The sequence below is a fragment of the Carassius auratus genome, chromosome 1 (genome assembly GCF_003368295.1).
Source record: "Carassius auratus strain Wakin chromosome 1, ASM336829v1, whole genome shotgun sequence".
NCBI lineage: Eukaryota > Metazoa > Chordata > Actinopteri > Cypriniformes > Cyprinidae > Carassius > Carassius auratus.
The window spans coordinates 9,300,817-9,323,463 of record NC_039243.1 but is presented as its reverse complement, the minus strand read 5'-3'; the positions used below and the strand labels follow the sequence as shown (position 1 = coordinate 9,323,463).

At 36.1% G+C, this 22,647-nt stretch overlaps 1 pseudogene; it reads right to left on the bottom strand.

The window, feature by feature from the left end:
- Positions 1–1,940: 1,940 nt before the first annotated feature.
- LOC113060850 (zinc finger protein 330-like) lies at positions 1,941–22,449 on the bottom strand (annotated as a pseudogene).
- Positions 22,450–22,647: the final 198 nt, after the last annotated feature.

The following is a 22,647-nucleotide window of genomic DNA, read 5'->3' as shown; positions in this document are numbered from 1 at the left end:
TTCAGACTGATGTGATATAAATATTAATAAAAAAGTAGTATAATTTAAAATGAGAATAGATAAATGAGCTTATTGTTCATGCTAATGTTTAAATAAAGTATGATTTTAATCACATGTTGTAGTAGATTGATGCTCAATAGTAGATGTCTCCCGGCAGAGATTTTGCTGTTTTTGAAGAAAGGTGGTCATCCTGTTAAAGAACTCCCTGGTGTTGGTGAGCTCCTGTAGTTCACAAGGATATCGTTCGGAGCACTTCTGTGGAAGCAGTGCGAACACAAACTTATAACCAGCTGTTACAAACATAACCTTCAGGGATGCACATCACAGGAAACTCAAACTAAATCTGCTTCTTCCCTATTCATGACTGAGAATCTGAATTGCAATGACAGGATGATTCACTGAAAAAGTTATGTGATTAACATTAAATACATTTATTCTTAATGATGCATATTTTATATTATCCACTCTTTAATATTACACAACTCTAATATGTGCTTATATATCAAATTATTAGGCTTTTTTCTTTACCAAGTTCAATACTTTCAAACAATAATCAACCATCTTGTTTGCAGATTTAAGTCTATATTAAAATATATTAACAATATTACATATATATGTATATACACACTGCCGTTCAAAAATTTGGGATCAGTAAGACTTGTAATGTTTTTTAAAGAAGTCTCTTGTGTTCATAAAGGCTGCATTTATTTGATCAAAAATAAATGAGATGCAATACAGAGATGCAAAATGTTATCACAATATAAAATAATGGTTTCTCTTTTAATATACTTTAAAATAGAATTTATTTCTGTGATGTAAAGCTGAATGTCCATCAGCTATTACTCCTGTGTAAAGATATGATCCTCAAGAAATCATTGTAATGTGCTGATTTATTGTTAGAATTATCAATGTTATCAACAGTTGTGCTGCCAAATAATTTTGATATATTTATTTCAGGATTTTTTTGATGAATAAAAAGTAAAAAAAAAAAAAAAAAAAAGCATTTATTCAAAATGTATATCCTTTCTAACAATAATAAATATTTGCTATAATTTGACAATTTAACACATCCTTGCTGAATAACAGTTTTTTTCAAAAATAGAAAGAATAAAAATAGACTGTAAAAAAAAGATTTAACTTTAAGTTTTGAACTATAGTGCATTTTGTCAGAAAAGGTTTCTATTTTAAATAAATGCTCTTCATTTTACCTTTTTATTTGTTTTTAATAAACCTAAAAAAAATTAAAAAAAATCACATTCCAAAAAAAATAAATAATATTAACAATTTGCAGCACTGATAATAAATCAGTATATAAGAGTGATTTCTGAAGATCATGTGATACTGACGACTGGGGGAATGTTACTGAAAATTCAACTTTGTTCACAGAAATAAATTACATTTTAATGTTTATTAAAATAGAAAAACGTTATTTCACATCATAATAATATTCCACATTATAAAAATCTTTCCTGTATTTTTGGTCAAATAAATGCAGCCGTTGTGTGTGTGTGTGTGTGTGTGTGTGTGTGATATATATGTTATTTATTTATTTAGAAATACACATTTCTATGATGTCATTGTTATAACATTTCAAATGTTGATTCATAATAATCTCGTGCATTATTGAAAACAATTCCAGTTCAGGAATGTCAATTCTGAATTATGCACAGAATTGACCCACACACACACACACACACACACACACACACACAGTGATATAGCTTTAGACTTACATTTTTGTTATATTCTTCTAAAGTTGTCTTTATCTGGAACGTGTACTCATTTGTTGGGTCTTCGTCATGCAAGAGAACGTTCATCTCCATCAGGAAACAGTCAAAAAACTTAAAAGTGCAATTCTGCAGACAAACATAACACACTGTTAGCCCTGGATTTATTGCCATGCTGATAATAATCAGTGTAAAACTGATAAGTGAACTTACATTGATATCCTCTATGTATGGTGTATACAAACTTGTATTAGAACGCTGGGGGGGAAAGTTTACATATTAGGATTCTGATTTACTGTAAGTGAGTTTTGTGACAACAGAAAAATAATGCTCCACCTCGACTTGCACAACGCTCAGGTGCCACACTTACTTGAAATAAAGGCTTTGTCTCTTTGAGTACGATCTGGAGGTCCGTCATTGCCTGCATTTCATTACCTCCAGCCAAGGGCAACAGAACACTAAGACAGCTGAACACACACACACACAAAACACAGAAAAACAACCGCAATATGTCATAAGTTGAAGTAATATGCTTTTATAATCCTGCACAATACACTATTGCTCCATCTTCAGTACAAATGCATTTGCAATGCCACAGTGCCAGCTTCCGAAAACCTCTGATTGTATTCTCATAGGCAAAATTCATTAACCATTTATTCATGACCTCTGTTCTCCATGCAGCTCTTCTGAAATGTCAAAAACCAACATGAGTGTTTCTGTTGACAGTCATGCAGCACATGGCTCTGATCCAAAACCCAGTGTGATGCCTTGTTCTCTACACTTTGAGTTTGTAACTGATTGATTTGGACAGTTTGTGCTCAGCGACTCTCTTCTGCTTTGATCAAGAAAACATTAACTGTAAAAAAAATTATATTCTGACATATCATCATTTAAAAGAACTGTTTTCTGTGTGCACATTTCACCTGTAATTTATAAATGTATCATTGCTCCAGTCTTCAGTGTCACATGATCCTTCAGAAATCATTTGAATATGCTGATTTGACGCTTAAGAAACATGATTGATATCAATATTGCAGTTGTACTGATACTTATTTTTGTGGAAACCATTATTATTATTATTATTGTTTTGATCAAGTTAATATTAATAATAATAAATAATCCATTGGAACGTTATAAATGTTTTAGAGTCACTTTTGATCAATTGAATTCATCTTTGTTAAATAAAAGTATGAATACACAGAACACAAATGATGGGTAAAATAGTCCATTTGTAATAGGACGGAAATATTTGTATTGACATTCTTGTGGTACTAAATTAATTTTAACTATGTATAATCCAAATTTGTCACATTTGTTTTTTTTTTTCCCTTCTTCCTTTTTGTCCACCAAGCTCAATGCATAATGCACTAAAGCTTTACTTCTTTCGTGAAATAACTTCTCCACATGCAATTCGGCCAAAAGAAGGTATGTAAGAATAAAGTACAATCTTTTCTATCAGCCTTCACACTTGGGATTTAGAACAGTTCCAATGTAACTACAAGACACTGGCTTCAGTTGCAATGGAAATACTGATGAACTAAATCAAGATATCAACAAATCGAATAGAGCAAGTGGTATATACTGTATTCACAAATGTCATTATGGTTTCAAATCACATTCAAGATCCCCATTCTCCACCCTTTTTATTGTAAACAAGCTAAAGAAGCTCCACAGCTTTGTTCTGAACAGATAATAGTGTTGTTTGCTGTAGGCAGAGATTGATCTCAAAGCCGGTTCACATTACCAGCTGTCTCTTAAGACTCTTAATAATGTGCAGACTTGGCTAATGCACGCTATAATGGGGCAGCAGCAGATAAAAGGCCGTTTAAATCGGACTTTAGAAATCTCCGATGTGCCAGCTCATCTCGTGCGTGAGACTAATTATTTTTATTGGACTGTAACTATATTGGTGGAGACGCTGTCATAAGAGCCATATCTCAACAATTATAAACTCATGAACTATAAAGGGTCAAAAGTCCAATTAGAAAAATGTAAGACTGCTAGGGTAAATAAAGTTTACTCTGTGATAAAGGGAGATATAGCGCTCGCACAACACTGCAGATTGGTTGGGGCAAGTCGTCATGTTATATGTTATATAAATGACTCAGGACAACGTGTGGTCAAAACAAGAACTGGTTGTTTTTGCCGTCTATTTTTGCAGTTACAAGAACTGTTTTATGTTTCATATGGCTAATAAGAGACCTACTTCTTGACAGATTCACATTTTGACAACTTACCCCATGTAGTTTGTCAACAGGGGCACAGCATCACAAATAGTTTACAATTTTTTCCCCTTACAATAATAAGCTGTCATTTATTTATTTTTTGACAACATTAATAAAACAGATATTTACGGTGTGTTTTAAAAGGAGATGCTGTTGTAGTTTTTGCAATTTCCGAGTGATTCAAACGGATTTAAATTAAATGCTACATGCTTTTGTTTGTTTGTTTTTCAGTTTAGTAAATGTCAAATAGCTTTTTTTTTTGTAGTTTAAACTTTAATGTATGTGTCTGATGCACAAATCGGCATTCAAATAAACCCTGAGAAATTTTGAATATTCAAAAAAAGGTTCAACAACACAACTCTGAACTCATCTATACAATTTCTCTTCAGTTGACATGTAAACATTTTTTTAATAAAATCGTAAATAAAACTTTATTGGAGTATGCTTGACAAGAAAACACGGTTTCAGTCTTTTTACTTCACAAATTAATCTAATTCAATGTTACATGCTGCTAACTTGTAATAATTTGTAAGAAATATTCATAATAATTTGGGGTAGTAAATCTTATGCCATTTTTTGGGGGGATTTTATTATGTGTTCATTCATGTCAGCTGGTCTATCTTCATGTTAGAAAGTAGCCCAAGTTTTAGCAACCTAGTGGTTATGCCAGATTTACACAGTAATCAGCAAAGGAAATAATCAGTCTAATTTCTTAGATATACCTCAGAATTAAGATAGAATTCCAAACCTCTGAGCTCAAAAGGCATTCCATGTGACTCTCAAAGCACCACGGGTTACAAGCATATCTTCCAGTTCTCTGCAAAAGACCACACACTTCTTTAATACGTGCAAAAGTCCTACAGGGAGACAAGTGCAGTTACAGATATGTAGTTCCAGGAAGCAATGTGCACAGTCAGTGGAAACGAAATCAAAAGTAATCAAGTGGCCAAGCACAACAAAGGCAAAAGAAAACATGTGATCAAAGTCATTTATAGGTTGAAAAATAGAATAGAGTTAACTGCTATTGACTTTTGACCAATAGGGGGCATTGTGACATAATTGATGTGGTGTAATTCAGTGTGGGGTGACAATGGCAAGCAAGTTTGGTGTCAGTATGCTTAATCAAGCCTTGCAGAGATACAGCTTCAGAATCATTTGTACATCAACATGATGAAATCCATTCATTTGTGCCGGCAGTCTGAAAATGCTCTGATTTGATTTTCATGAAAGTAAGACCAGTGGTCTAGGATGAGTCCAAAAAAAATGTGGTGTTCAACAACGACTGGGGGCATAATTGTATCAATGTTTTTCGGCATGACCCAAAGAATCTACAAAGACCAGTCGAATGACAATAGGCCGAATTCATCAAAAGCTACAAGCATTTATTTTATAAGTTATAATTTCTGCCCACAAGGTAGTGCTGCTCAGAGATCCTTCAGGGCATGGTGCTGAAGAGACGCACCAAATTTTGTAACAATATTCCAATGCGTTCATCAATTCTACAAATTAAAATACAAAATTCATTCTGATCGATGCACAAAATGGCTGAGATGGGAAGTTTGGGGAAATGATTTGACTCTGTATGTTGCATCAGAGTCTTAAGTGACCACCAGTCTCATGATTTTTCTTTTTTTGCCCAAATGTTCAGAAGTTGTAAGCGGAACAGAAGTCAATTTTAGTGTGCTTTTTGTCAAATTGATGAATGAAGTTGGATTCCATGACTGTTTGTAGTCATGCTCTGAAGATGGTTTAGCTTGGTTTTTATGAAAATGAGGAAGAGTTTGTCTTGAGCCGAGGAATCAGGAAAGGTTTTGTTGAATTTTGTGTCTAGTTCTTACGATTCAAATGTTCTTAGCATAAACATGAAAGCAACTTTAGGCTGTTGTTGTAGACTTGAGCGGAAGACAACTAAATTCACACTTGTGCCATTGATTTATAACAAATACCAACTAGGCTATTATAGATTAGGTTACATTCAACTATAAAGCAATGTCAAGTCATTACATAAGCATAACTAGAACTGTTACTGGAAGCTTAAAAACTGGGATTATTACTAGTACACCTAAATTGGCTACTACTAACAAATAAATAGTAAAGAATTAAACCAAATTGGAATACAGATAAGTAACATTAACAATAAATACTGGATTAAAGAATATGTTAAGGTATTAAAATGACTTAACAGATGAACATAAATAAATATAGTGCATCATTTTGAGTTGAAATCATGTCATTTTGAAATGAATAACACCTGACGGATCAAAGGATAAGATTACATTGTAAAGCGTACCAGATTGAGTTACATGTGAACCCTGAAGTTTTTGTTGTGGTATATAACTTTTAACGTGGCTTAATGCTTCAGTGCACTTTGTGCTCACTAGTCTACTGCCAATATTTGTAAAGCAGATTCCTATACTGCAAAAACATATATATTTAAATAAAACAAGACAGGCAAAATATAAGAGAAGATGACCCTCTTAACCTCAGTGTGAATTTACTTTTAAATCGTAACATATTTATATGTTGGTTTAGTATGTGCAGAATGAAGATGCATCAGCCTGTGAGCTTATTATAGGAAATAAATATAAATATTTGATAAACATTAACTGGATGTATAGATGACTTTTGAGAGTTCTTATTATTTTTTAAATTAATGTAAAATACTAAATCAACTGTTCAATTAAAAAAAAAAGTGTTTTGATGATTTAGTTGAATAATTGAATAACCGATGACGGACAAAGCAGAATCCCAGTAAAATAGATTAATATGAAAGGTAAAATGATTCTGAGTTGTATACACACATGCATGTGAATATTTAATTGGCCATATTTTTAATTGAAGATGTGTCATAAAAGCAACACTATTAATGCAAATCTTGCCAGAGAAGGAATATGACGAGTTTTACAACCATGCTTTTCGTCATGCATTTACAACATGCATGAGTCAAAAACAAGTGCGCATTTGTGTCCTACCTTTGATTTTAGCTTAGCTGGCTTATTCCAAAATCCTACAGTGAAGACGAGGAAGAGGGTCATTAAAATCATCGAAAGCGAGTTTGTTGGTAGGCCAACCACGACAGCTGCGTGAAGTTCACATGTTCCCCTTATTCAAGAGTCGTTAAAGCGCGTCGTGGAGATATTTCCGAGTGTATAGACTGCTCCAGCTGTACATTAATCCATGAGCGCACACCGCAGGCGTCTTCCTCTCGTCCTCCGAGCGCGCACTGATTAAAGAGCGAGTGAACCGCCCATGAGCGCTTTCACTTTGTCAAGCGCACTCGGAGTACTCTCGACTTGGCTCTTAAAAACAAAACAAAAACAGGGTTCTCTCGAGTTCTCTTCCTATTGTGTAACTCGGCAACAGCTTTTATTGGGATGTTGAACACGGGCGAACTCGAATAAGGGAGTTCATGGAAGGGAATCGCTCTTGGGAGCAGAAGCAGAGGTTAGAAGTCCACTGACAACACATTTGAGATAAGCTTAAGGACTTCTAAAAAGTCATCAAGGTGAATTGCTAATTATGCACGCAGTCGTTTGTAGAAAAAAAAAGAATGGAAATTTGGAGAAGTATAATTCAAATAGTGCACGCTGACATGAGTTGAAGATTAAAGTCACTCATCAGACTGGAAACTGAACTTGGAAACCCGTTTACTTTGGCGTCGCGCGCTGTTACTACATATAAGAAAGCCTGATCTTTATTTAGAGCTGCTTTACAAAAGCTAAACAGGAAATAAATGAAACCACGTGGCGGGGTTCTCAACTCTGGCCCTGTTTGCTGCAGAGTTATGCTTCAGCCTTTGCTCAAACTGGGCTGACAGTGACTGTCTCGCGACCCCGAAGACCTCGAGTGGTTTGGCCAAGTGTGTTTGGTTTGAGCTGGAGCTAAACTCTGCAGAAAAACTAAATAGGGTAAACCAGCATGAGTGCAGTTCCAAAAAAAAAAGCACTACTGGGAGAGGAAATTTCTGAAGGTGATTTGCGGACAACAAATTAAAGAAGACGCAACCAGATTATTTCTAAAATGACCAACACAACCTTCCAACATCAGTGCAAATTAGTGTCTACATTAAGACATGATTTTTTGGAGTGTCAAATAATGATGTAAATACCAGTAATTTAACGTTAGTTCTGCGTCCAGGCCTTTTCGGTGATAACTTCTCCCTGCCTGTCTTTAGTAAATCCTGACAATACTATTTTAATGCCAAAAAACTCTTGGCACTGGTGCAAGCCGTTAGTAAATCTGGCCCTTAGTGTGAAGCTGCAGCAGTTTGTAAACTTAATACTGACAGCTATTGATCATGAATGCATGAAGTCCCTATATTTCTATGTCCATGTCCACAGGTATACAAGTATTTTTTATAAAATGAGTTTTTCCTGCTTCCACTTAGTTAAAACAAATCTCCATCTACATGAAAACGCGAATGCATGCTATGATGCACTGTCAGGGGCATGCTAAACCAACAGGTGGCGATGTAATCAACCGTAAAGCCATGTTGGCCAATCAGAAGCATGAAAAAGTTTCCAGTAGGCAGAGATAACAGCGCTGGCTTCGACATCACAAGCAAAAATGTTTGGTTTCAGTGACCTGGTGCTGCGTTTAGACAAACGGCCAAATCACGTATAAAAGCTGCGGTTTTGAAAATAACCACGTTCGTGTGGACAGGGCACTAATATCGATGTCTTATCTTTCAAATGTTTACGATTTTTTTAACTTTTGATCAAATGATGGGTCAGCACAAACCACAAACCCTTGCATTCTTCCTGTACGTTTACCTTTAAAGTCGATAAAAATGAAATGAAGAACAGAATCTAGTGCGTAGAAGCTGCGTCGACTGACTTTTAAAAATAAATACACAACTGATTTTAAAAACATTTCTTCAGATATATTTGAAATTCAAAAAGGTGACAACGTCAGACATTTATGCACACATTCGTATCAGTGCAACTCAGAAAACCTTAAGTAAAAGGCCAAATATCAGACACGGTGGTAAAGCTCACATTCTCAGGGTGACACCTTTATCTGAATTTCTGGATCCCATCTACGTATTGAGTCTGTTTTATTGAGTCTTTCCACTTGCTTCCAAACTCAGATTTGAGAGCGCGTCCTCCACTTCATAGTCGTCTTCCTCCTCCTCATCATCCTCTTCATCATCGTCAAAGTCATCGCCCTCCTCATCTTTTTGTCCCCCACCAGATTCCAGATTCTTCCAGTAGGAGCTGTATCCAGATGCACCACTCTGCCGACCAAATTTATGTGTTCTGGCTGCAATGACATCAAACAAAACCTTCTGGTTAGTACCAGACAATTACTGCACTGCAGCTCAAAACCAGTGTGATTTAACTATCATTATTATACTATACTAAACTATAGTGTACGGTATATTGTTTTACCATTATCATTTTTATGATTTTTTTATATTTTGAATGAGATGTTTTTAAATAAATAGTTTTAGATTTTAGATTTATATTTAATTGTTTTTTATACTGAATAAAACATTTAGTATACACTTTAATTTTAGTAAGTTTTTGTGACTGTGTTGTGTTGTCATTTTAATTGGTTTTCCCATTTTTTTAATGTCTCTATAATTTTTTTTTAAATATTATTTTAAGTTTATTTAGTTTGTTAATTTAGTACTTTCAATTAGACTAAATGAAAATGAGAAACTCGGCCTTGGCAACTAGCTGAAATTATTTGTTTTTTAAATATTTTATTTTATTTTATGTTTATTTCACGTAACAAAAATGTTTTTATTTTTATGAAAATTTTTGAAACATTTTCAAAGCAATTATTTGTATTGTACATTTCAAAAAATACATTTTTAAGCTATCCTTTTGAGAATTATTTTATCGTATTTAGCATTTTATTTTGATTATTTGACTATATAATGTTTTGACAGATTAACTATACGGAATAAAATCTCAAAATTGAGATGTCCCAAAATGAAGATTAGAGAAAACAGACTAGTAGTAAACAGCACTGGACATGCTGAGGTCTTTGGTCTCCTGAGTTTCGTGTCCACACTTTGTGCACGGAGGAGCCTTGCCTTTCTCCTGCTTGAACACTTTGCTTCGAGCGTGATCCTCACAGAAACATGCCTACAAAAACAGGATTTCAGTCATGGGTTGTCCAAACATATGCATGTATACAGACGAATCAGACCGATGAAAATCCTAACCTTGCATCGGAGACAAGAATGCTGACCGAGACGATTACAAGATAAACGTGCAATTGGGGAAAATAAAGTTAAATGTCTTAATGCAAAGAAGAATATTCAGAAAACCCCCAGACAGACGGACAGACGTACGTACATTTATACGTCTCTGCTTCCAGGACCTGACAGCAAACTGATCATCCTCACACAGGAAGCTGTGGCAAAAAGAGCGACCACCTGTACATTAGACAACAAACGGGATTTGATTGGTTTCTCCAACCGTATTAAAACAGAGAACAGCTGATTTAGAGTAAGGGTGAGGTAGCCAGTGTTGGGGAAGGTTACTTTATAATATTGCATTACTCCATAAAAAAGTTACCAATTGCATTGCTTGGTTACTTTTTTATGGAAAGTTATGCATTACAAGACATTTGTGTTATGTTTTGTCGCCTGGGCTGGGCTTGCTTATTTGTTTTTTTTGGCAACTGTATAGGCCCTTTCACACCGAAAGTGAAATGAATAGTCTGGCTTAAAAGAAGTGCCTTGATTTCTCTCAACACGGGGACAGGTGACGTGTCAGTGAATACATGGCAAAACAAAGCTACTCAGATATTTTGGTGTACAATTTTTGTTATCTACCGTTTATTGAAATGTTCTTCTGGGAACTGTAGTATAAAACAAAGAGCAACTGTGCAAATTGATATTTTGTTATGCATGTGATTACATAACTCATGTTTCTCACTCGATGCAGTCTGCGTCAGAAAGGAGCAGGAGCAGGCATGGGTACTCGAGCACTTCTTTCCATGACAAACCCAGGCCTCACAGAAGTCACACACGGCCCCCTATAGGACACAAACACTAGTGCATTAACAACAGAAAAACACATCGCAATCCAAGACCTCCTCTGCACTTTAAAGTTCACTGATCAGGTCTTGTTTTTAAGATCCTGAGAAGACGGGGATGATAGCTAGAAGTGTTTTAAAGGCCAGCTGGTTCTCTCTCATCAAGACAACATCGGTCAAAATCAACTGGAGCCTCAACAAATTGCATAAAGACACTTTTATTCAAATAGGCAAGACGTGCAAGCATCAAACTTAGTCTCACTGTTTGATCCACTGAGTACCCGCACCCTTTTAACCTCAACTGTATGTGTGCAACTGTAGTCAGAGCAAAATAAACTCATTTACCCTCTCCCAGGGCCCATCTTTTATCAAATAGAGATTTCTGGGAATCCATACTCTGGTCTCAAGGGATCCTTTCGGATCCAAAAGCATCCAAAATGTTCTGGTGTTGGTGGAGGAGTACAGTGAGAAGTGAGTGAAAAGTTTATCATTCCCTGCATTATTGGCCATTTTTTCAGCATGAATATATTCATTCTCCCCAAGTGAAAATCCTTCTGTGGACATGTATTTGACTCAATCGTAACGCTCTTGAGCAGCTGTGGGGGATTCTGTCCTCCAGGAGTTAAACAGCACTGATGTGGAGATTGGTCATGGACTTGTACACTCAAAGTCAGAGCACTATACTTTAAGTTCTGGACGAGAAATATATGTGCATCTGTCACACTCAAGCTTGCATGTTGATTTGAATTATTAATATTTTCCTTTTGAGCTAATTCAGAGGGTAATAAATATAGATACGGTTCAGTTTCTTGCATAGATCAGTCGTTTTTTCTTTACACGTCAATGTATCGTCACGAGCTGCAGGGTTTAATTTGGTTTTATTGGATGTTTAGCCGTGTTTCCCATCCTCTTCCATTATAAGACTGACAGACCGCAAGGGTTTGAGTTCAAAATCTCTGAAGAAACAAAGTCCCTAACATCTTGGACGCCCTTCGGGGGCGGGAAGAAGATCTATCCCTCTGTGAATTATCCCTGTAATGATCTGGAAATTATTACCAAGTGCTCAAATAACATTTTCGGGTTCTTCCAAAGCTAATTTAAAGCACATTTAATAATGATGTAAGAGTCAGCATGATGCCAAGAGATATTCATCTACAATAACAGGAAATAAAGCCAGTGCAGGTTTCATATGCCCAGAACGGCATTATTTCGACTGCATTCGAAACAAAAAGTGAACAGAATATTCTAAGAACTAACTTCCATTTCCGGTGCTACTTCTGCAGTGACTCATAATAATGGGAACAGTCTGAATTCTAAGTCATGTTTAGCCTACAAACCAACTTTTTCTAAAAGAGTCCCGAGTCCAAACGAGGCTTGGGGAACTTCCATTCAAACTGAGTGAAAGCAGTCTTTTGTTACAAATAATCCCTAATCAGTTTATTAGCGGTCATGCTCTATTTTTTCTTTCTGCCAGGAAAATAACAATGCTTAGAACAGATATTCTTGCACACACAAATTAGGGCTGCACGATTCTGGATAAATTGAGAAACACAATTTTTTTGGTAAGACTTTGTCAAAGGTTTAACAGACTCTGGGAATCGTTGTCATTTAGAAATGAGATCGTGTGGGTGTCTTTTGGTCTTTACTTTGCATCGCCCGTCGCAAGCTCTTTGTCTACAACACGACAAGAGGCCATAACGGATAGATTAATTTCAAGCAATGTAAAGCAATGGATTCGAGGTTCGATTATTTATCATTTCATGTCAAGGAAAAGTTCCATGTTTACCACAGCACAGCTCACTCGGAGCGTTCAATGTCAGTTCTATATGCTGTAAAACTTCAATTAATATTTGTTTCAATCACTGAATGAAGCCTGCTATATTTGGGACAACAGTCGCGACCTTAAATTGTTTGTACAAAATTCTTGATCAACACTCAAAATGTGTTCATTTAAACCATTATGCGCAGAGAACGTGAGGGTGAGGTCTGCAGTCTTGGCCATTAGTTGATTTCCTTGTTTTTGTGTAGGTAGTACGTTGTCTCTTTGTATTATTTTGTCATGTTATTGACGCAATGCGTGTCATTGACAACATTCAAACAGATGTTCGAATAGTTCGAATATTAGTGTTTTTTTTTAGAGGGAATATTCAAATGTCATTTTTTAGTAATTTTGACAGCCCTAATATATGATATATTTAAACCCCCAATTTTTTTTTTTTTGAATGATGAAAAAGTTGTTTGAATCACTGATTCAACGACTCCCTCTTCACTTGTTTCATTACTGGATGAATCAGCGTTTTTGAAAGATTCTCCTGAGTGAAAAATTCATTCACTGACAAATAAATTAAGTCACTTGTTGATGTCAACTATGCCATCGACACAAACGTTATTTGATGTGTGGTAATTTCAAAAGGGGATTTGTTATATTTTGATCGCTGCCATATAGACATCAATGTTTCTATCTGAACTATAAACTTTATCCCAGTATTTCTGTGATAATATAAATGACTGTAAGACAGAAATGATGCTGTGTAGTTGAAAAGACCATTTGTGAAGGTCTTTCTTAACCAAACATGCTAACTGCTCTCTCGGTGTTAGATCTGATCTGATCCGGTAAGACTTTGTCAAAGGTTTAACAGACTCTGGGAATCGTAGTCATTTAGAAATGAGATCGTGTGGGTGTCTGAATCGAGATCGTGATCTTTTTATGACTAATCGTGCAGCTCTAACAAGAATATGTGTGACAAAATCTCTTTTCAGTCCTCTAGCTATGTCCCGTTTCCCTAGCAATGTCCTGTCAAAATGAGGTACTCTGAAATACCTATAAATATCAGGGATGGGCATTTTGGGAAATTTCTCATTTCGATCATCGATAGGTTTCAAAAACGTTTAATCGATTAATCGGGGGTGTGGCTTAATGCGGGGGGCGGGGCGTGGCCATAATGTATATAATGAAAAAATCTGAAGATTGTTATGAAAATGAAAAAATAAAAATCTGACATGAAAATCTGTCTATGAAAACATGAACACCAACACATGATTAGGACAGGTTAGATTATGATTATGATGAAGCAATGTTATTAATAAAGGAGCACGAAATATCTGCCTGAGGTGAAGAGTATACCAATAAACGGAAGCTAATTCTATGACGCATCCCATGATAAATCAGATAACTGAGATACATATCAGACGTAACATTACAGCTTGTATCAGCACCATAGGATGCTAAGTTATGCGTTAGACAGAGAGAGAGAGAGAGAGAGAGAGCGCCAGCGCGCGCGAGCTCCTGCTGATGCGTTTTCAAGACAGCGCGCTGAAAGACGGGCAAAGACAGATTTTACTATAAATTCCTATAAGGTTCTCATTATAAATGTATGGCAGATTTTAGCTATATTTTCATCTACGTTATTAAGTGTAATAGTTGTAATGAAGCTGTATTTTTAAGTTAAGATTTATTTTCCATATACCACCTGCGCGTTTTCGAAGCCATATGAATTGAATTATGCCCACAAATATGACGGGAAAAAAGCTCGGATGCAATATTATAACATCAGTAATAAAATAATAACAATAATAATAGAATAATAAAACATTTAAGAGCAATATCATTATCGTGCATTGCTTATATGAGCATGAAACGAATCGCTGATATGCAGCGATTTCAGCATAATTGTTAATGTTATTTAATCAGATAAAGACTAGCTCTTGCAACTTTTATCTAAAAAAATGCGCCGATGCAGATGTGAACTTGACCGAAAGTGTAACTCGGATTGCGCTTTACAAACACGAATGTACAATAAATTCACATTAGTGTCACTATCGTTATTTTTTATGTAGCCTATTCTAATATTTAATTAATATTTTGTATTCAATTTGCACTTTCTGATCAACCAAAATATTATTTAAATATTATTTAACAGCATGGAAATCACTTGCTAAATAATTGAATAAGATTTAAAATATATTTAAGATAAAAACTATTACAAACAAATAATTTTCGTCATCTCTACGAATATGTTTAATGTAATTAGGTTACAAATCCAGTGCATTTTTATTTTATAAAGACCATTTCATTATTTGTCTGTGATATAAAAATTAACACACAAAGATACTTTTTCTTTTTTTGCTACTTTATTCAACTGCGTTTTTTTTTAACAAAACATTGTCTTCCAATATAACTTTGATCCAGCGATGAAACGTAGTTCATAAAAAAAAAAAAAACCAAGTTCACCAAGTTTAACCAAACAACTATTATAAGGTACTATAAAACAGAGACCAATAGCCTAGATATTTTAACTATGGCTAAAGCTCAAAACTAAAATAATAATATTGTTTAAAAAAAATTATATTATATTTACCACGACCGGTGGTACAGCTTTGTCGTCTTCTCGGTTCTGCCTGCGTTGCACTAAGGTCTTACGGCAAGTGATTCAGTGCTCGTCTGAGTTGCCGCTCTGTTATCGCCAAATATTTTATGTACACATTTTAGATGATAGCGCATTGTATTTGTTGTAGATGTGTGTGACAGCTTGGCGCTACACAGCTTACCCTGAACTGTATTTTCATCGTTCTTCTCAAAGGGAAACCAGCCATCACTTAGGTGACTTTGAGGCCATGATTATCTGTCTTCTAACGTCTTTTGAGGTATCAGGTGGGAAGCTAACCAATCAGAGATCAGGGCGCCTCCCATCGTGCTGCCATAACCAATAAAAATAATAATAATAATAATTTCGATCATCGTTTATGTGATCTATCATCGCGGTCGAGTACTCGAGTACTCGATCACTGTTGCACATCCCTAATAAATATTGAAGTTAATAATGCAAGACTTTTTTATATTTATACAGTTATTTAACACGTCCATAATACTGTTGCTAAAAGACGCCGATACTGTTGAGCTTTTAGGGTTATTCATGGTCTGTTGATACTAATTTGTTATTTCTACACTTAAGTTTGGTTTTGATGTTCGATGGGTGAGGAGGAGGGGTATAAATGTCACCTCACAGTAGCTTGTTTCTGCAAATGATTATTAATGCATTCTTTAAACTGGTTTATTGGCAGTCTCTGACTTTTTCCAGTTTATCTAATGATTTCCGCAAAACAACATGGGATGTAGGAAAAGGTGGATAACCTCAAACTCTTAGCAACTATACAATCAAAACAGAATGTGTGATGAGAAACACAAATCATGTTCTTAGTTATACAGAATATTTATTTGACTGAATAAAGCTATGCAAAAGTCACTTGGATTGGAGGGAATTCTTCTGATTTTGTGCATAAACCTAGTTTCTAAAAGACAGTTCGAGTGGAATTCTGTCCAACTATTTCTAGAGTAATGGGTATAAAATGTAAGATATATGAGGACATTTACTGGCACCATTTCTGGAGATGTTTTTCCTCACCACCATGCCAATGCAGTGCTGTAACCACCAGGGTGTTTCACAACACAGTCTGAAGCCTTCATACATTTCGTTTTGCCTTTAAATAAAGAAAGAAAAAAAACAAAACAAATATAACAAGACTAAAACTGCTTAATATCCTAATAAATTACTACTTCTCTCTGTGCAGCGCACTAAACGTGATTTATCTCGGTCCAAAGTCTCACAGATTTAACCAGAATCTAGAGTCTAACCAGAAGTGCAAGTAATAGAGTATACAAATACAGAAGAAGGTGTATAAACATTAAGCGTATGACATATAGTGCAAGTTATGAGATAGGAGGCCAGAGATCAGCTCAATGCAAATGACTGTACATTCAACACAGAGTGCAAAGAAAGTATAAACAGCGAGGTATATAAAAACCCGTTTATATCTGGTCAATGACCATAACTGTGCAAATGGCATCCGGAGGTAGAAATGTTAAAAAGGCAACGTGCAAGATATCAGAGAAATGTCCAGAATAACAGAGGGAATGATAAGAGCATTGTGAGTGAGCAGTGCAGACAGGTCATTGTTCAGAGCCCTTTTTTTTTTGTTACATAAACACTGGGCACATTCCACAGACAAGTTCACGTCCCTTTCGTTACTTCTCATTATACAGCCCTCCATGTGTGACATAAGCAGCAGCGCTCTGGTTCCTGAGCTGCAGATTAGACTGGATCCTTATCATTTGTTTTTAAGGATGAAATGTCATGTTTATCTGCTTTATTGGACAAAGATGGAAAGCGGGCAAAGTGAGCGACGTGCAAGATTTTGAATACTCCACCTAGGGGAAAAAATCATGATGAAATCAGATCTATTGAGTGTAGTAGAGAGCATGCTGGGGTTCAGCAGAAGGAAGTTCATCTCTCCACACTGTGCACACAAGGGAAGTTTCTGCACTGAAAAACAGAAATAGCAGAACGCCCTGTTTTTTTTTGTCGCCTGGCAACAGAAAAAAAAAAAAAAAATATATATATATATATATATATGCAGTTTTATGGAAAGGCACAAGGTAATATGACAATTCTGCAAAAATCAAAAGTAAAAGTACCTTTGACACTTATCACATTCCTAAAATAAAAAATAAATAAAGGTTAGGTCAAAGTCTAGAATCTAGAACTAGAAAAGCAGCTTGCAGCAAAACTGGAAAGAAAATTCCTAAATATTTCTATGGGTTAGATCAAGTTTTGAAAGAAATTTCCAAAAAGTAAGGAATTTTCTGATATTATCGTTTTCATGAAACCTGTCTGTATCATGCCTGGGTCATATCTCACAAAAGTACAAAGAAATATTAAAATATTAATGTAAATATAAAAATGACAGTTACATTTAGTAATTAGGCAGAAGGTTTTATCCAAATCCACTTACAATTGAGGACAATGGAAGCAATCAAAATCAACAAAAGAGTAGGGCTGTGCAAAATATCGAATGCGATTTTCATGCGCATCTCGTCAGTCTAGGCGCTATATCTCCAGCATGTGCGGTCAGATCATGATTGCCAGGTTTTCAAAACAAAACCTGCCCAATTACTTCTCAAAACTAGCCCAATCGTGTTTCGTTCCAGGCGATAAAAAATACAAATATTTTGGCGGGGTTCCATTGGTAAAATTAGATTTTTAGGGGCTAAACATCACGTTATTGGTACTGAGGTCGCTTCGACCCGCTGACATGGAAAAACAACCGCAGACTTGGCAACATTGGTTGGCCTTTACTACACAGAGCCGTAGTTCATTGACAATCCACACAAAATCGATTTCAGAATCGCATGCGACTCTGTCGATTTTGAAAGTTATTTTGTGTAGCTTGTCGGTGGACTATGGCTCTGTGTAGTAAATGCCGCTCCACTTGAACCAGTGTTGCCAAGTCTGCGGTTGTTTGTCAATGGGTTGAAGCGACCCCAATACCAATAACGTGATGTTTAGCCCCTAAAATGCTAATTTTACCAATGCAACCCAACCAAAAAACATGTATTTTAACCCCGGGACGCAATTCAGTAATTTGGCAATTATCGTGGAACCTCCTGGAAACGCGATTGGGCTAGTTTTGGACTAGCTTTGAGAAGCAAGTGGGCACGACTTGTTTTGAAAACCTGGCAACCCTGATCTGAACGCACGTGCTGGAGATATACTACTAATCACAGGAGCGCCTTTACTGACGAGATGCACATGAAAATTGTATTTTTTGCACAGCCCTACAAAAGAGCAATGATATATAAGTGCTATAACAAGTCTCAGTAAGCTTAAACCGTACATGTAGCAAGGGCTTTTAAATAATATAATAAATGAAAAGAAAACAATAGAAAAAGAATAGAGCAAGCTAGTGTTAGAGGTATTTTTGCTTTTGATTAATCGTATAAATAAATGAAAAGGACAGATAGAATACTTATTATATTATTTAAAAGCCCTTGCAACGTGTACGGTGTTAAGCTAACTGAGACTTGTTATAGCACTTATATATCGTTGCCCTTACTGTTGTTTTTGATTGCTTCCACTGTCCTCATTTGTAAGTTGCTTTGGATAAAAGCGTCTGCTAAATGAATAAATGCAAGCTTCTAGAGGGCACATAAGTCTGAAGTAATGAGTTTAGGTAAAGTGGCGCAGAGCCAGTGGTAGTTTTGTGGGCAAACATCAATGCCTTGAATTTTCTCCGAGCAGCTATCGGAAGCCAGTGCAAATTGATAAACAGAGGTGTGACGTGTATTCTTTTTGGCTCATTAAAAGTAAATCTTGCTAATTGTAAAGGCTTGATAGAACTGGCTGGAAGACCTGCCAAGAGAGCATTCGATAGTCCAGCCTGGACAGAACAAGAGCTTGAACAAGGAGTTGTGCAGCATGTTCCGAAAGAAAGAGCCTGATCTTCTTGATGTTGAATGAAGCAAATCTGTAGAACCGGGCAGTTTTAGCAATGTGGTCTAATAAAGTCAGCTGATCATGAATCATAACTCCAAGGTTTCTGGCTGTTTTTGAAGGGGTTATGGTTAATGTGCCTAACTGGATTGTGATACTGGATGAAACGATGGGTTTGCTGGAACAACAAGCAGTTATGTCTTAGCAAGGTTGAGCTGAAGGTGATGGTCCTTCATCCAGTAAGAAATGTCTGTTAGACAAGCTGAGATGCGAGTAGCTACCGTTGGATCATCAGGATGGAATGAGAGATAGAGTTGAGTGTCATCAGCACAGCAGTGGTATGAAAAGCCATGTTTCTGAATGACAGACTCTAATGAAACCATGAAGACAGAGAAGAGAAGTGGTCCAAGAACTGAGCCCTGGGGCACCCCAGTAGTTAGATGTTGCGACTTGGACACTTCACCTCTCCAAGATACTTTGAAGGACCTATCTGATAGGTAAGACTCAAACCATTGAAGTGTGGTTCCTGAGATGCCCTTTGCCAGTAGTGTTGATAGGAGGATCTGGTGGTTAACCGTGTCAAAAGCAGCAGACAGATCAAGCAGGATAAGTACTGAAGATTTAGATTCCGCTCTTGCCAGTCTTAGAGCTTCAACAACTGAGAGCAAGGCCATCCCAGTTGAATGTCCACTTCTGAAGCCAGATTGGTTGTTGTCAAGTAAGGTGTTCTGTGTGAGAAATGCAGAGATGAACAGCTCGTTCAAGTGTTTTTGCAATGAAAGGAAGAAGGGAAACTGGTCTGTAGTTCTCTAAAAGAGATGGGTTGAAGTTGGGTTTCTTAAATAGTGGAGTTATACAAGCCTGTCTAAATGTTGAGTGAAAAACGCCAGTGTATAGGGAAATATTAATGATGTGAGTGAGTGCAGATACAACTACAGGAGAAATGGCTTGAAGGAGATGAGATGTGAAGAGTGAAGAGTGAAGAGAAGGATGTGAATGAGTGTATGATTGCCGGTGGTATGAGCTTGATGGATTGTGGTGTGGAAAAAATGTGCACTGATGTTTTTAATTTTATTAATGAAAAACTTGGCAAAGTCTTCAGCTATTAAGAGTTGATGAAAGAGCGGGAGGAAGAGGACAAAGAAGCGAGGAAAAATGTTTTAAAGAGCATGCAAGAGTTAAGACGAATTGTTAGTTTTGTTATGGTAGTATGTCCTTTTATCAGTGGAGACATCAGCAGAGAAGAAGAGATTTAGCCAGAATCTTGAAAATAATAGAGTATATACTAGATATATAATGTGTATAAACATTAAGCTTTATGATATAAAGTGCAAGTTATGAGGTAGGAGACCAGAGACCAGCTCAGTGCAAATGACTGTACATACAACACAGCATGCAAAGAAAGTATAAACAGAAGGTGCATTATACAGGGAGGTATGTAAAAAGCTGTTTATATATGGGCAAGGACCATAACAGTGCAAACAGCATCCAGAAGTAGAAATGCTCAAAAGGGAATGTGCAAAATATCAGAAGTGCAGAATAACAGAGGAAATAATAAGAACATTGTGAATGAGGAGTGCAGACAGGTCATTGTTCCTTGCACTTTTTTTTTGTTACAAAAACAAGGTTATACTCCTGTCGCTTTGGGAATTAATTTTATGGTACACTGGGCACATTCCAGAAACAAGTTCACCTTGCTTTGACAACATAATATTATTATTTCTTATCATATCATACTTTTTTCCCCCTCTAAGGTCCACTTATAACATTTACTGACAGACATTTGGGATGACACAATCAAGCGATGTTCACTTGCAGAAAGCAAGCTTCTAGAGGGCATAGAAGTCTAATGAATTTAGCTAAATTGGTGCAGAGCCAGTGGTAGTTTTGTAGGCAAACATCAATGCCCAGAATTTTATACGAGCAGCTATAGGCAGCCAGTGCAAACTGATAAACAGAGGTAAGACGTGCATTCTTTTTTTATTTCATAAAAATTGATCAAGTGTCGCGTTCTGGTTTAACTGTAAATGTTTGATACAGAGTCAGATGAAATGTTAATTTTGTTATGGTAGCATGTCATTTTAGCAGAGGAGACATTAGCAGAGAAGAAAGAGAGTAATAACTGATAAGCATCAAGGGTTTGTAGTATTTTTGGATTTGCGCCACACCGTTTCAGCAGCACTAAGTTTAGAACAATGTTTACAGAGCATATCAGATAACCAGGGGGCAGAAGGGGTGGTAGGGGCCGGCCTGGAAGACAAGGGGCAAACAGTGTCTAATCAAGATGTAAGAGTGTTTAGGGGAAGGAACGAAGATAAAATCATAGCAGATAGCATATATATATATATATATATATATATATATATATATATATATATATATATATATATTCATTCAGATAGCAGATATTTAGTTATCAACGTTTAAAAGAGAATTAGCACTGAACTTTTTTTAAAGCTTTAAAAATAAATATAATTATTAAACTTATTTTTTTTTTAAATCACTTTCGCAATCTAGCAATGCAGTGTGAAAGCATTAGATGACTCTTACCAAAAAAGAAATAAATACCATTAAATACAAAATAAAAATAATACAAATAAAATGAGATGACTCTTACCATGGTTACATTGCATGGGTGTTTGGCCACATCAACCACTTCTTTATTGGCTATCTGTTTCTCTCGCTCCTTTCTGCTCTCAGCCTTCTTACGAGCGGCAGGCATCTTTCACCTCCAGTATCACGACAGAACACAAATCTTGGACACGTGTAATATTACACAGGGATTTCCTGTGGACTGACTCTGACTCCGCTCTGATGATTTCCACTGAACTTACACGAGTTGGTAAATGACTGCCATAAACATCTCCGCTTAACAGTCACTTTTACAGAAACTTTTAAAAAAAAAAGTTTTTATTTACAGTTCAACGCCATATACTCGAACACGTCAGTCATGGGAAAAATACCCAGATTAATCGTGATTCGTGCAGAAATCGGGCAGTTAATCACAGCTGATCCCGGCGCGCGTGTAACAGTAAATCGACCCGGAAGGAAACCGAACTGACGCTGTTATCAGTTCCACGAACATTTACTAGCAGGTGCCTTTTGCGTGGTGGGACTGCTTAGATTGCAATTACAGTTACATTTTGTTAAAAAGTATCTACGTATATTAAAACACATTTAGATGTTAATTTAAAATAATTACATGATGAGATGTAGTCCCACTCCATCACAGAGGAGGCAAACGCGCTGTCGGTAACGAAGCGGTTGCCAGATACTCCATCAAACAGCTTCCCTAAATTCTAACCTTGTCTGTTAATAATAATATAATATGATGTTTGTTCGATGGGTGAGGAGTGAAGGGTATAATGGCACTTCACAGTACCTAGTTTTTGGAAATAATTATTATTGCATATATATATATATATATATATATAT